The sequence below is a fragment of the Pleurodeles waltl genome, chromosome 10 (genome assembly GCF_031143425.1).
Source record: "Pleurodeles waltl isolate 20211129_DDA chromosome 10, aPleWal1.hap1.20221129, whole genome shotgun sequence".
Taxonomy (NCBI): Eukaryota; Metazoa; Chordata; class Amphibia; order Caudata; family Salamandridae; genus Pleurodeles; species Pleurodeles waltl.
This window is the reverse complement of record NC_090449.1, coordinates 136,389,439-136,406,401: the sequence shown is the minus strand read 5'-3', so window position 1 is coordinate 136,406,401 and position 16,963 is coordinate 136,389,439.

Below are 16,963 nucleotides of genomic sequence, written 5' to 3'. Positions count from 1 at the left end.
AATATACAGCAATATCATTGGCAAATAGAGTTAAATGGTCTTTAAAGCTTTTCATATTGACTGGTGACAGAAAATAGTTGTTGAAGAGCTGAGAAAGAAATGGCTATATGGATATAAGATAAATAGTAATGGCAACAGTGGACACCCATAACGAGTGCCTTGGTTAATACTGAAAACATCGGATGCATTCTCACCAATAATAACCTTTTGGTAAAGTCAATCAACCCAGTTCATGAAGTTAATACCAAATGCCATCTTAATGACAGAGGCCCATAAGTAGACACCATGATTCTCTATCAAAGGCCTTCTCGACGTCGAGAAGGATCATACTGACCGATTTCTGAAGATTAGCTACATCAAAAAGAGCTATGGGTGTGTTGGTGTGAAGAATGTGTCTCTACCTGGAATAAAGCCATGCTGACATGGGCTGGCAGTTGTGTCAATGAAAGCACTAAGCTGAGAAGGTAAAATTTTAGAATAAAATTTTCACACCTGTATTAATAAGGGAATTCAGTTGATATGACCCTCTCTCCATAGCAGGGTACTCTTTTTAAAAAAATACTGCAATGTTAACGGAGTTCGAGGAGGCAGGAACAGCCTGCTTTTCATCGCCACTCTTAATAATCTTAAGAAAGACTGGAGCAATGAACAATTTATAGAATTCTACAGAAATCCCATCCTGACCGGCAGATTTGCCAGACTTGAGTGACAGGATCGCTGCCTTAACTTCTTTAATAGTTATATAGGCCTCCAACTTATCTGCATGTTCTTTACTCAACACCACAAGTTCTACAGTTTCCAAACACTGGGCAATACATGTAGGTTAGGGTGATATTCGGGGCTATAGAGAGACTTACAGAATATAGCAAATTGTTGCAGAAACGTTTAGGGCAGAGATATAGCTTGTCCTTTGTCGTCTTTAATTTAATCTCTGCTCGATATAGTCTGTCTCTCCTTAATCATAAAAGTCAGTGATTTCCCAATAGAATCTCCATATTCATAGTAAAATCTTTGCTCTACCATATAAGATCCTGCCGCTTTCTCCCTCAATAGCTGGCTGATTGTTCTACAACACTCAATTATAGACAGAGAGCAATCCCCTTCAGATAGATCTTTTAAAACAATTGCACTTACATGTGCACATTCCAATGTAGATGAATCAGAATGAAGCGGAATGTTCTGGTTATGGATTTCCCTATTGCAGTCAATGACATATTTAAGCATACCTTCCCTAATATTGGCCTTTAAGATGTCCTACAATATGAAAATAGGAGCAGATTCTAAATTAATCTCTAGAAACACCATTATCAATATAGGCATCTTATTTATGTACCCCTGTTTTAACAATCAATCAATAAATCAGGATTTATAAAGCATACTGCTACTCAGAGAGTGTCGCACCAGTAGGAAAATAATAGACAACTGAAGCACAATCAGATTACTGAAAGAACAATTGGAAACGCCATGTTTTAAGATAACACCTGAAGCAGTGTTTATCCTGCATTGCCCATAAATCTAAAGGAAGAGCATTCCAAGCACAACAAGCAAGACAGGAGATAGATGTACTATACCATCTCTTTCTCCTAATCCGAGGTACAGCAGCAAACAGTGCATCCGAGGAGCGAAGGGATCTTGCAGGGTGATAGGGGTGAGCCTAGCAGACAGGTACCTCGGCCCCCACAGATTGAAAGCATGATGGGCTGGCATGAGACCTTTAACACAAATTCTCTTTTTAATGGCAACCATCGAAGCTCCTTTCAATACGAGTGTATGTGTGCCTGCTAAGGACTTTTAGTAGTAGTTATACTGCTATGTTTTGGACTCGCTGAAGCCTCCTCAGCAGGTAGTCGGGCAGACCCATGTAGAGTGTATTGGCATAGTCAAGACAGGAGGTGATGAAGGCATGTATAAACGTTTTTTGGGCCTGCACTGGAACTAAGTACAGAAATTTCTTTATTGACTTTAGTAGACCGAAACAGGAGCCCAGCACAGCCGCAACCTGTGGCCCAAAAGAGATCTGATCATTAATCTTAACCTTCCAGTTTCTGACTTTAATAGCAGGGGCCAGCAGGGGCAGGATTTAGTTAGGCCAGCAATCCCCATATGGGGTGTGGAGAGCTGAGTATCAGAATCTCTGTTTTGCTAAGGTTGGAGTGGAAATTGCTAGTCTTCATCCAATGTAAAACAGCAGACAGGCAGTTCTTAAATCCCCTAAAAGCAGTTGGTGAGTTACTATCCAAGAAAAGAAGCAGCTGTGTATCATCAGCATATGATACAATCTGGCCACCAAAAGGCTCAACCAGTGAGTCCAGGAGGGTCATATAAATATTGAAAACTGTAGGGCTCAGGGCAGAGCCCTGAGGGACTCCAAACTTTATCAACTTAGGGTCCGAAGCAAACAGTGTCATTTGGACTGATTGACTTCTATCGGCCAGGAAAGAGCAGATCCAGCACAGTGCAGAGAAACTGACACCTATATTTTCCAGATGTTGGAGGAGAATAGAGTGAGACACCATATTGAATGCCACGGATAAGTCAAGGAGTATCACAGGAACCTGTTTCCTTCGGTCCACAGTCACCTTGATGGACTTGTGACCTCTATTAGAGCAGACTCAGTGATAAAGCACGGACAAAAGCATGACTGGGACTGGTGCTACAGCTGGCCTTGTTCTAAAAATTTAGACAGTTATCCATTAATAAGGTTCTCCAGCAACTTTGAAAAGGTTGCCATCTAGGAAATGGGCCTGAAATTGCTCAGTATGTATCTATCTGCCAAGGGCATTTTAATAGGGGCATCAGCTTGTTGTGCTTCCAGCAAGTGGGTACAGTTGCCAGCTGAATTGAGCTGTTGAAGCCAAGGTTTAGAAAGAGATTAATGGCCTTCAAATTGGCCTTCAAATTGGTGGTCAGAATTTGGGGAGGGCAAGGGTCATCTGGTGAGCCAGATTTACATTCCATCAAGGCCTGCTCAGATTCCTCCAGAGAAGTTGCTGCTCAAATGTCCACCATGGGATCTTTGCACAAGAAAAGTGCTACTTAATTGTGAAAGTAAGAGGACTATGAGCCAACACTACCTTGGGGCATAGCTCTATATCAGTAGCATAGAGATTACTGTGTGAAACCAAGATTACATCAATTCTCAAATAGTGAATATGAACTTCTGAATAATAGGTAAAACCAGGTTCCTCAGGTTTAAGAGTCCACCAGACATTAACCAATCTATATATACTCATCAGTGTGGTGATAGACTTACAACCTTGATCATTTGAGGATTAGCACTGTGATTTGTTGTATCATTTTAATAATCAAAGATATAATTAAGGTCTGCAACAACTACTAATGCCACTGGCCAATGCAAGAGTTCTGTCGAAATTGCATGAAAATCTGAGGATCTTCCTGGTGTGGCCCTTAGATCGTACATCCATTATAATTGATCTGATCAATCCTGACCTGTGCGATTTTTCACATTCTGTGTCTATCCTCCATTGTCCTACCAACTTTAAAAGGCGTTGATTTAGTATTCCATATCACTTTTTGAAATTCATTGGCTGGTGCCTCCACCTCCAGCACCCAAAGCCCCGTAAGTGCATTTTTTTGTTTATATTCCACAGGAGGTTATTAAAGTTCATAAATTCAAATAAAGGCCAATATTTATACTTTTGTAGCGCTGCATTTGCATAATTTTTTGACACAAAAGTGGCACAAACTTACAAAATATAATTGTATTTTGTAAGTTTGCGCCACTTTTGCGTCACAAAAGGACACAAATGCGTTGCTAAAAAAGCATAAACATGGGCCATAGTCTATTGTCCATTACTTTCAAATTGCAGTTTTTTATTCAGATTCTTCATCACATATTTATTTATTTCTCTCTACAATTCTGTATAACATAACAGCTGCAGGCCACCCACCTTGGTACCCCTGCTGGCTAAAGCAGCAAGTGACTTCCTCTTCTGGGAGGAAGAATCAGATGGAAAAGGGGCCGAGGGAATCCACAATAAAATAAGTGAGTTATAAGAAAACTAAACACCAGACTGAATGTTGGAAGTTAGAGTTAACCTGTCTGTCAGTCTGCGGGTGGGCAGTGAGATTGGGATCTTAGTGACATAGCAGGGCGTGCAAGAGGGAGTGTGAGAAATGATTTGTTTGAGGTTGTGATGCGACAGGGAGTCGGGGAATTAAGGACTTTGTGAATTATGGAGATTTCTATAAGTGCAGAATTGAGTTTATGAGCTCGAAAAATTTAAATGGTGGACTGAGTATGTGAACAAATTTTCTGGGATTATTTGAGTGACAATGTGTGAATGATTACACGAATGAGGTATGGTGTGATTAAGCAATGTGATTGACAAAGTGAGAAATATTATGTGTGAATGTGTGAGCGTGTTATTGAGGTTTGTGTGCATGCACACGTGATATTTGGTATGAGAGCTTCGATGAGTGAATGGAGAGAGTTCCATTCACCAGAATGCCACCATGATGTGTCCCAGAATGCAGGACAGACCATACAACATGATGCTTTGATGGAAAACCTGATGCTTAAATAATTTTAATAAAGCACAGGAGGTGAATACTTTCTAAAGTAAGAGAGAATTAAGAACTTGAAATTCTGATGCAAGACTTCAGCGAGGAGAAGCATCAGAAAATTATTCTTTTCAGCAAGTCTGTGAATGAGTGTAGACTGTCCTCAGTTCTGATTTTGTAGAAGAAAAAAAGCTTTTTTTGTTTTTCTAATAACTTTGACTCTATTTGTTGAATCTTCCCGAAATTCTTTAAATCATCGCTTCGGGGATTCTTTGCTTTGTTCTCTGCTATCTTTAACATATTGAGGGCATAACCACTTTGCTTTAAATCTAAGCATTACATCAATCTTGGCCAAACCTTTTAGGTACCACAGTTTCTTTATAATCTCACTTACTCCCCATAGAGAATATTTAATTTTATATATATTTGTTGACAAGTTTGTGTGTGCAAAACACTATTTATTGTCATAAGCTTTATGTACAATGTGGTGTGTAACTAATTGTTTATCAATCTACACCAGTAGATTTATATCTACTTTTTAGATCTAAAAAGAAATCACACTTTTTTACTGTATTCCATTCCGAGTCCTATTTTCAACTTTTGTCTTTAGGTGTATGTAAAATGTTCATTAGCTCCTCCATACTTCTGTTCCATAGTACAAATAAATTGCCTGCATCCTGGAGCCATAATTAAACCTGTTAAAGAAAATGTGAAAATCTGTTGTCCCTTGTTATTTGCTTCTCCCACCAGCCCATGGATACATTTACCTAGCTGGTGGCGTAGCAGGTCCCCCTTGGTGTTTCATCAATCATTTGAGATGTTATCAGTGATGTCATCAGTGAGGACATGGAACAGGATGTTAGTGATGTAATATGTGAGGACATAAGCAGTATATTGCACATTAAACTATAACTGGGGAATTTCTGTGTTTTATTTTAGTTTACAATTATATTTTTAAACTAGCATTTTCCCCAAACTATAACATCACTTTAACCCTTAATTTTTTCAGCGAAATCAAAGGTTTTTATTAACATAAAGTAAGATGTTAGTAGTACCAGACTTAAATATAATCTTGCTTTAATCTTTGTTTTATTCAGTAAATTGGTGATTTTTTTCACATAACCTACCAAACTGTAACTTCAATTTAACCTTTGTGTTTTTCAGTGAATGTCTATTATGAGCTCACTACTATACCTCACTATAACATCACTGTTCCTTGGCGGATATGATCTGTACCCAACCCCACCTGGAGTGGGGAACCTCATGCAGAGCCAGCCAATGAAATTGCTCATCACAATATAAAGAGGAGTAATTTTAAATAATGCCGGTCAAGTGGCTTTCTCAACGTGGCACCACAACTATATATCAAAGGCAGGCCTTTTGGCTTTGTCAAGAGATCACCACATCAATATGGGAGGCAGGCCTATTAGTTTTGTCAAGGGGGTCACTGTATCATTTTATGAAGGCATATCTATTGGCTTTGTTGAAGGGTGGCCACATTAGTATACAAGGTTAGCCTATTTACTTTGTCAAGGGGCCAACATGTCATTAAATTAAGACACATATATTGGCTTTGTTAAGGAGTGACCACATCATTACACAATACAAGTCCCCTGGCCTTGGCAATGGGTCATCCCATCAAAGTATGAAGGCAAGCCTATTGGCTTTGTCAACAATGTTAAACACATGTTAAAGTGTTTCTTCCTTTATTCTCCTCTGTCCACATAATGTAGCCATGAGTCCCACCACAAGGGACTCTGGGAATGCTTAGAAACACAATCAACCTTTCCTAGGGTCACTTTGTATACACTCCAGGAATCATATGGTTACTTTAAGTAAATCATTTCTGGTGTGCTGCTGCTCTTCCTGCAGCCCCACACAACACTTTTGTAACATGTTGGTGGTGCCCCTACCCTGACTGGGAGACCGCAAAGAAGGAAATATTATGCTAATTAGCAGTGGGAGCAGTGAATAATAAATGATCATATCCATCTGGCCATACTTCATTGTTGTCCCACCCGGCGGGACCAAATTTTGCAGTCCCATGCCCCTGCCTGCGTGTGTACTGGAATTGGAAAAAATAAAAGCATCTTTATTGTCCAGGGAAGTAAGATCCCCCAGGGTTATTATGTAGCTCAGGGAGGAGGAGACATACCCACCTCCCTACTTTAATAAATATAAAAAAATAATACATATTGCACTGACCACTGTAGGCATTGGCCAACTGAATGGGAATTTTTAAAGAAAAAGGGCACCACACCCTTTAAAAAAAAAAAAAATGCCCCCACCCCCGCAGGGGCCTAGGGGCCCATGGTGTTCTACACTGCCCCCTTATGGCCGTTTTTTCAAATATTTTCAGGACAGCGGACCGAATCCCCCAAGTCAGGTAATGTCTGATCTCAACATTTATTTTCACATTGTAGCCAGTCACTAGACTACTCATTCTGAAAAAGCTGCCTCAGCCAATCAGAAGGCTGAGATTTTTCTATTTCATCCCAACTGTCCAGATATCTGTAAATTTTGAAGCTTAATATCCCCAAAAACTACTGAACAGAATTACACCAAATAACAAAAAGCACACTTTCTGGGTAACGATCTAGCTTTCAGCCAAATTTGGTGTAATTCTGTTCAGCTGTTTTGTCTGTAGCGTCAAAAATTCCTATGGAAATTGCATGGGAAAAATGTTTTTTGAACCTCCTTATTTTTCTCGGCCCCCCCGCTTGACGGACCAAATATAAAGCTGAGGTGGATGACATCTATCTATCTATCTATCTATCTATCTATCTATCTATCTATCTATCTATCTATCTATCTATCTATCTATCTATCTATTTGAACCTATCCCAGCTATAGTTAGGACCATTTTTTATATAGACAGAGCAATTTTTGTCTTGCCAATAACATTGGCGCTGCTTGATGAATCTTTACAAGGTTTTCAAAACATATACTTTGGTCCGTTCAGCTGCTTTGTTGAAAGTTGTGGTGTGATCCGTCAAGCAAGGGCCGAGAAAAGGGGGGATCCCAAAACACTTTTTCACCATTTTTCGTCAGTGGGCTTTTTCACATTGAACACGACTGCAGCCAGAACCACTGAATGAAATTACACCAAATTTGGCAGTTAGCTAGCTCTTGGCCCAGAAAGCATGCTTTTTGTGATTTGGTGTAAATCCCTTAGTAGTTTTGGAGAAATTAGAGTTTAAAAAATATAGATATATAGGGATGCAGATCCTTCGCAGATCTAACTGTCCCTGTTCTGATATCTGACTGGCTGCCAATACTTCAACCAGGAAATGTTATCAGTGATCTTGAGAACTGGCTTCAGCCGTGTCCCATAATAAAAAGGAAAAAAAGGAAAAAAAGGAAAAAAAAAGGAAAAGAAAAGGGGCCAGGGTAGGAACACCCTGACCCCTTAACTCTGGTGCTAGGGTCCCAGAGGAACCCCGCCAAGGCTAAAAAGTATTTGTTTTTTAAATGCAGGTAAAATTCACAGACCCGGATGTACTGATTTTTCTGGTGTTTAAAAAAAAGGGCGTGTTTCATCCCTTTTCTTTTAATTAGCATTCGGGTGGGCCAGGTCCTGGGGGCTTTAATAAAGAAGGGAGGTGCACAGAGCTCCCCTCCTAGGGCTTCTATTAGCCCCTGGGACTACCACCCCCCCCAGGGTGTTCCAAATGAAAAATGTGGGGGGGGGGGGGGCTGCATGGCCCCCCCTGGGGACCACCACCTCTCCAGGACAAAATAATACTTTCATTTGGGGGAGGTCATATGGCCTCCCTCAGAGCCCCGGGGATGCCATCTCCCGGAGCTGAATTTAAAGAATGAAGTTGTCCGTCACAGAACCCCAGACCTGGGAACCACCACCTCGCCAAGGCCGCTTACATGTTGGAGGGGGCCGCATGGCCCCGTCAAGAAGCCATTAATGGGCCTGGGGACCACCCCCCCCAGGGCTGCCTCTTGCTATGTCCAGGGGGCCCACTCCTGGGACATAGCTGTTTGCTGTGACTTGGCTGGAACTTTGACAGTTCTCACAAAGTCACAGCAAACACTCCACTCTCTGTAAGTGAGAGCTGGCAAACAGCTCTCACCTGTTGCGAGTGGAGGTTTCCTCTGTTTCCCTGCCAAGTCATCTCTGGACACGTGTTTCAGGGTAGATCCCATCATCAGCAGAGAAAATGTAAAAAGTATTCCACCCTCGTGGGTGCAGCCAGTGCTGGATGTAATTCAGACTCTCTTTAAAAGCACCAAGTGCGAGGCTCTTCAGCTAGTTTCATTAATTGCAGGCACCTGATGAATCCATTAAAATACCAGTCCTGCCCCTGTGGGCCTCTGTAATGGCAAGTGCACACTGGTTATAGTAGTCCTGCAAAGTTGTATTCCCCAAGTGGCCACCACTAGGTAGTTATAGTTAGGACCTAGTTTCTATTGAAAAAGCACTTTTTGTTTTGCTAATAACTTTGACACCGTTTGATAAATCTTCACCAAATTTTCAGAGAAAATACGACGCTCACTTTAGCGTCTTCTGGAAATTTTAAGCTGGGGCACAGAAAATGGGGGGTCCATAAATAATTTTCCCCCATTAAGTTTTCCATAGGGATTTAGAACAGCGATAGCACAGAAACCACTGGGCGGAATTACACCAAATTTGGCAGAAAGGTAGCTCTTGATCCAGAAAGTGCAATTTTTTGTTATTTGGTGTAAATCCATCCAGTAGTTGTAGAGAAATTAAAAAAATGCACATTTGTATATAGGGATGCAAAGGCTCTGTGCACCCTTCCAATCTCGTACTGAAATCTGATTGGCTCACAACTCTTCAGCAAGGAAGTGTTGGCAGCCATGTTGGGACTCGACTTGAGCAAAGTCCCGGAAAAAAAAGAATAAAAAGTAAAAAAGGGGCCAGGGTATGAACACCCTGACACCTTAACTCTGGTGCTGGGGTCCCAAAAGGACACCCCAGGGTAAAAAGCATTTTATTTTAATTTTCACTGTGGAAACGTGATTGGGTTGCGAATCTGTGGTAAAAAATAAATAAAAAACCAAGTGGGCTCCCGCATGTTTTTAAATATGCTCCCAGGTGGGCAGATAGCTAGATCTTGGTCCAGAAAGTATGCTTTTTCTGATTTTGTGTAAATCCCTTCAGTATTTTCTGAGAAATCAGGGTTTAAAAATATAGATATATAGGGATGCGGAACCCTGTGCAGATCCAACTGTTCCTGTGCTGATATCTGATTGGCTGCCAATACCGCAACCAGGAAGTGTTAGCAGCCATGTTGGGACTCGGCTTCGGCCAGGTCCCAGAAATAAATGTACAAAGTATGAAAATGGGCCAGGGTATGTACACCTGACCCCTTAGCTGTGGTGGTGGGGTCACAGAGGACACCCCCAGGGCAAAAATACATTTTTGGTGGGCGTTGTGGCAGACCCACAGATCTGCCAAACGTTTTTTTAAAGACAAGCGCGGGCTCCTGTGCTTGTTTTTTAATAAGCCCCCGGGTGGGCCAGGGGCCGGGGGAGCTTATTATTTTAATGCAGGAGGCAGCCCCCATTGCCCCAGGACCACCACCTTCCCTGGGCGCAAAGCAAATATGATGTTGGGGGCCGCCTCATCCCCACTGCCCTGGGGACCACCACCTCCCCAGAACCATACTAAACCCCCTAGTCCCAGGGACCACCCACTCCCTGGGGTAAACGCGGCCTCCCTGATGGCCCTGGGGACTGCCAGATCCCAGGGCCTGCTCCTGCTATGTCCCGGCGTGCCCACACCCGAAACAGAACTGCATGCTTTTGCTTGATGAGAGCTGAGAGCAAACAAAGTCTGCTCTCTGCAAGGGAGAGCTGCTAAACAGCTCTCCCTTGCAGATATCAGAGTTTTCATCTGTCTTCTCTGCATGCAAATATGGGTGTGGGGAAGACAGATGAAAACATTACCCCTACAAGCAGGGAGCTGCTATTAAAAGCACGTCCCTGCTTGTATAACAGTGCTGCCCTTTAGCTCCCCCCTACCGTTACCATGTGTGCACCATATTTAAAATACGGCACACCATGGCGCAGGGTAGGGGGCAATAGCGTCATCTTACATGAACTTATTGATGTACTCTGCAGGAGTAGCGCCAAAATATTGGTGCTATTCCTGCAGAGTACATAGTGCCACATTCTAAAGAATGGAAGACCCCTTTCAACGCCTTCTCTTGAGCAGGCGTTAAAAGTGCCCTAAAAATGGCATTAGGGAATCTCATGGTATCCTACTCCATTTTTCCGGCTCCCCTAACGGGGGAACGCCCCCTTTGCATACACTATGCCTGGCGCAAGCATAATGTAGTGCAACCGGTTACAGGGTGGCACAATGCATGCATTACACCACCCTGTAAATACGGCGCAGGGATTTTGGGCTCGTTGTGCCACATTAACGCCAGAATAAATGACGTTAATGTGGAGTAAGGTGGTGCTAGGGGCCTATAAATATGCCCCTCAGTACATTTAAACAAAACACCTGTGATATAAACCCCAAACCAAAATACGGCAACAATACCAGTAGCCCTGCAAGATGCATGAAAAGGCGCTTTCCATATTGGAACATGTTCAAAAAGTATACTGGTCAACATATTTGTTTGTTTATAGCGACATTTGTACTGAAATCAATCATTCTCTCTTAATATGCTTAAACACAAAGGGGCATATTTATACTCCGTTTGCGCCGATTGTGCGCCACAAAATTTGACGCACAATCAGCGCAAATGTTGCCCCATATTTAAACTCTGACGCCCGAGCCCGCGGACGCCAAAATTCCGCCGTGTGCGTCATTTCTTGGATGCGGCAACCCGCCCTGCGTTAATGATATGCAGGGTAAGCTTTCCCGTCCAAAAAACGACGCAAACGGCCGTGCGTCGTATTTATGCTTCCGGGTAAAAATGACTCTCGGCCGGGAGGCGGAGCAAAAAAATGACGCACAGCCCGATTTGCGTCAAAATTTAACGCCTGGGTCAGGGCAGGCGTTAAAATGGGGCAAACACACCTGTATTTAATCAGAACACACAGAACAAACAGCAGAGCAGCAGAGCAGCAACAGGGAGACATGGAGGTGATTTTTATCCAGCGTGCACGTAGACGCAGAGCCCAGCAGCAACAACAGCAGCTACAACAACACCAGCAGGGACTCCAAAGGCAGCGCAGAAGGCAGGAGAGAATATTCCGCCCAAGAACAACCCTGCATGGCCTCAGTGAACACGACATCATACAGAGGTACCGGTTGAATTGGCAGGCCATTCAGCTGCTGCTGCGCAACATTGAACCGCAGTTGGCCCCCACTTTAGTGACACCCCGCACCATCCCAATAGAAACAAAGCTGCTTGCCGTACTTCACCTGCTGGCAAGTGGCTCATTTCAAACAACTGGTGCCCTGGTTGGCGGAATATCACAACCATCATTCTCCGCATTTCTGCCAAAAGTACTGGATGCCATCATTCGCCTGACACCCCTCCACATCTGCTTCCCTAACACACTGCAGAAGCAGCAGGAAACAAAACAGGGGTTCTACGCAATCAGTGGCTTCCCACACGTCCTTGGTGCAATCGACTGCACACACATACGCCTTGTGCCACCTGCTGCAACAGAACACTCCTACCGCAACAGGAAGCACACACATTCAATCAACATGCAGGCCATAGTCGATCACCAGGGATTGATCAGCAACATCGTGGCTAAATATCCTGGGAGTGTACATGACTCATTCATCTTCCATCACAGCACCATCAACCAACACTTCCAGAATGGACGGTATGGCAATGGACTACTTGTTGGTAAGTACAGAAACCTACTTATATACACACACTGCACAGCAACCCTCTAGGACACACAACACATACACCACAACAGCAACATCTAGACAGGAACACACTGAGGTCCTTACATCACTAGCCATGTTTCTTAAGTCACTATTGAACCTGTCACACATTGGAATTTACTGTACAGCCTAATGTGAAGACATTAATGAGTGTGGTTGCCTAAATGTCACCTTGCAAATGTCACAATGACCTTTACATTAATACATTGCATAAGTTTCAAGGTATGGGATGTACAGGGTACTTTGATATGAACGTGTTAACAACACTTCCAAATTTAAATGTGCATGGAACTATCATCTCACACTCAGTGAAGACACACGGACACCTGTATCACAAGTCACAATGCTAGGGAGGGCACACTGTACTGCAAATCCCAAAACATACTGATGACAAACGGTTAGCAGACAAACACTCATTCAGCCAAGGAAACAACACAATGCAGATGGTATAGCCTACAAGTATAGGATGTCACATTAGTACACAAAAGAGTCACAGACAACACAAGACAACTACTGCCATTAAAGGTCTTTTCAATAGTGCCAGCTACATCAACATGATCCCATTCTGTGTTTTTCTTTCAGCTGATCAGGGGTATGGCATCCAGCCATGGCTAATGACACCATTTGGGAACCCAAGTACTGCTGCAGAGCGGGCATACAACGACGCCCATAAGAGGACACGCAGCATTGTTGAGCGCACCTTTGGGATCCTCAAGTCAAGGTTCCGCTGCCTTGACATCACTGGCGGTAGCCTACTATATTCCCCCGAGATGGTCTGTAGGATCATACTCACATGTGCAATATTGCACAACATTTGTGTAAAAAGGAACATTCCCCTCCTCGAACCAGACCCATACATGCCTGAAGACGAAGAAGAGGAGGATGCTGGCCTGCAACAGGAGGGGGAACAACCAAACATGGCTGCTGGAGTGCGTAGGTGCCAACAGATTGTAAATAATTTCTTTTCATAATTATCACCATCACCACTTAATGCACTATTGTAAATAAACACTGATAACAAACACCACATCATGGTTTGGCCTATTCATTTCTGCCCACCTTTAGCTTGAAATATCTGAAGAAGAATGTCGTCTCATTGAGCAAGAATGATATAACACTCATGACACAAAAAAATACACCACAAATGTAATGGCCACCATACAATGGTCAAATACACACACAATGTAAATGACAGACATCCTGTACAGTTCACCATTGAAGGGCAATAGCTGAGGACCACACATATGCCTCACATACATGTAGTAATCATGGATCATCGCAGCAGTTGGCACACAACTAAAACACCATCACTCAACTAGGGGAAAACAGGCCCCATACATCAGGCAGTTCACATGCTAATGCTTCAGGAACAGGAATGTCGTAATAGACTCTTGCCAACAGTAATTCCAACTACTTACTATCATTGCAATGACTATCTGTCACTAGAGTTACACATAAGCAGAACATACACAGCACAAGTGCTACACCTATGACAAGCATCCAGCACATCACATCCCATCTACATGTCAGCCCTTTTCTAAAAACAGTACACACACTTGCAGCTGCTCAGACCCCACCTGTCTGAAGAGGTCCCTGGAATGCCGATTTGTGCACACTGAAATTCCCTCATCTACACACACACACACACTCACAAGAGTCATCCAGTGTGCCACACCCTTTCCTATGCCTACCATTGTCATACTACCATCTCACTGCATGGAACTCAGCTCATATAATACACTGGCTTGGAGTTTATAAGGCCTGGTATCACCTGTAGATTGATTCTTCTGTGAAAGGTACTGTAGGCAATTTATCAGCAAATCCCATCTGACAGGACTAGTGAGACACAGATGGAGGCCACACCAGTGATCCCCTCCATGCACACCACCCAAATGTACATGCCCCCTCCCTGCTGATGCCTCCTACTGCATACATGTTTGAATTTGAGCTATTACATCATTAAGCTTTGACACTAATGTTGCCGTAGAAAACTTTATCAGGGTTCATGTGTCACCTTCAAAACAACACAGGACATACACAGTGTGACATCTCAACTGTCTACTGCTCCCTCTGACCAGTCCTAGTCAGAACACGTGATCATGTAATTACTGAAAGAACTTGCTCCTGATTGACCCAGCATCCTGTCAGCCTGACTGGCACCTGTCCGTGGGTCACTCTACAGATACCTGGGGTCCACCTATGGACCACACGTGCTGTCCAAAACCTCTTGTACCTCAGACACTAATTTGTAATTAGCCTCATCAATGTATACTCAAATACATAGTATTGCATCATCTGACTGTTATTTGCATCCGATTTGTGACAGTGCCCTTGAATAGCCAAATCTTGGCCCTTCCATTGTCTGGCCCTCATTAATGCCTAAACTACAAAGTGTGACTGTGGACCAGGACCATAGTGTATGATGGTGTAAATGGCCTCCATCAAAGCCAGCAACCTCAGATAATGTCCATGAAAAGGTAACACATATGAGGACCCTGACTGTTCAAACGCTGAGTAACATTTTTCAAATGATAAAGATGAGTCGTGTGTTGAATACCAGCCATTTACTTCTGCACAGAGGCTATGATGTTTCCTGATACATTACCATCCACAGAGGCCAACTGGAGTAGAAATGTTGCAATGACACATGCCGGATCCAGACACCTGAGACATTCTCTCACTCAGCACACCAAGGTTGCCCAGTTGAAAGTCTCATTACACGTATTCAGTGACAGTGTGGGACCATCCATGTGTAGGTGACCATGTCCTTAATGGCTTCTCTCAAATTTTGCTACAAACAATACCCAATTGAAACAAGATTAGCTGCCACTAACTCATGAGGAGACCTGGAAGTTACAGTGACAACATACACCCTGACAGTTGATACTGGATCAATATTGGACCACACACATAAACATGTACCATCCAATCAACAAAATATTTGCAAGCAGCCGATCACAGTAGTGTCCCAGTTGTAACCTAGAAGGAAGAATGAAACATGCCACTAAACCAGGTAATGCATAAAGGGCCACATACATCAACAACCTATTTGCCATCAGGACATGAAGAACGTTGAGATTTAGCAAAAAATATCAATGCAAAATGGTATGTCAGATTTCTCCAAAGAATCAATAGGGCAAACATAAAATGGGCAAATGGGATTACAGAATGGCAAACAGTGAATCATACCCTATTTGCTTCCATGAGCCTGCTGCTGCAGGTTTAGCATTACTGAATTTGGGAAAACCTTGGATAAATTTGCAAGTCTGGAAGAGCAAACCCTAGGGTGCAGGGGGCCTAAGTCCACCTCTACTGCCCCCCAAATAGACATTATATATGCACATGTGAAGCACACACATGCATAAGGCGCATGTGTGGCCTACATGTCAAAAGTAAAACACATTTAAGATACATTAACACGTAATTAGGACATGGTTACCCCCTTAAAAAGTGTAGGCGACAATTGCACTACCTATTTGGCCTTTATATAATTTTGATTACTGTGATAAATGTGGACACATTTTTGCTAAGTAATACATCCTGGTATCCCATTCATATTTTGAAATTAGCCATCAGCAATTACCCAGATTTGTGTACAATTATGAGTAATATCCATTCTGACCAATCATTACTATTGCACTGTGAATACCTTGTATACATCCTATAAGGGACATTTGCCATAGCTAACCCCAAATGTGTATCACTTAGCACCGTTTGGTCATGACAAAATTCTTTTCACAATTTGACAAATGAAAGACATATTTGTCATAATGCATCATATTTCCACGCATACAGCTTGTGAGTCATAATTTTTGACGCACAGGAGTGCAGATAATGCTGAGTCAAAAAAATATCTTAAAAATAGATATAATACTATCCAGCATTACATGGCCACCATTTTTTTCCATAATGCGTCATATTTCCACGCATACAGCTTGTGCGCCATAATTTTTGACGCACAGGAGTGCAGATAATGCAGAGTCAAAATTATTTTTCATATTTAGATATCATAATTGCCAGCGGCTTAATTTTCAACTCTAGAACTGTAAAATAAGCCTCAAACAAGTATAATGGACCAATGATGAAATTGTTTTTGACTCTGCATTATGTGCACTCCTATGCGTCAAAAAATATGACGCACAAGCTGTATGCGTGAAAAAATGACGCATAGCGGAAAAAAACGGCGGCCATTTTATGCAGGATGTGATGTAATAGGATATCCTGTTTACAGAATCTGTACAGTGGGTGTACTTTCACTTTCACTTTGCAGTCTCAGATTATTCTAGACTGTGTGGCTGTGTGGAAAGTGTTATCCTGTGTATTAGTGCTTTTGTGTCCAGTGTACCTTCCCAATTGTGCTTTTGTCATCATTGTCTTGTTGTTGAATACTGTCCGAGTCTGTGTTGTATTATTTTGTCAAGTCCAGTGTTTCATTTATTGTCTGTGGGAGTCTGTTGTGGGTACAATAATATAGGGGTTAGTTGGGCTCTTCTTCTTAAGTTTTCTTTGTTTTTCACCACTCTACCTTTGCCCATTTCCCCCTTTTCCTTTTTCTCCAACTTTTTCCCCTTTGTCATTGCTGACATGTCTGGTAGGCCACGG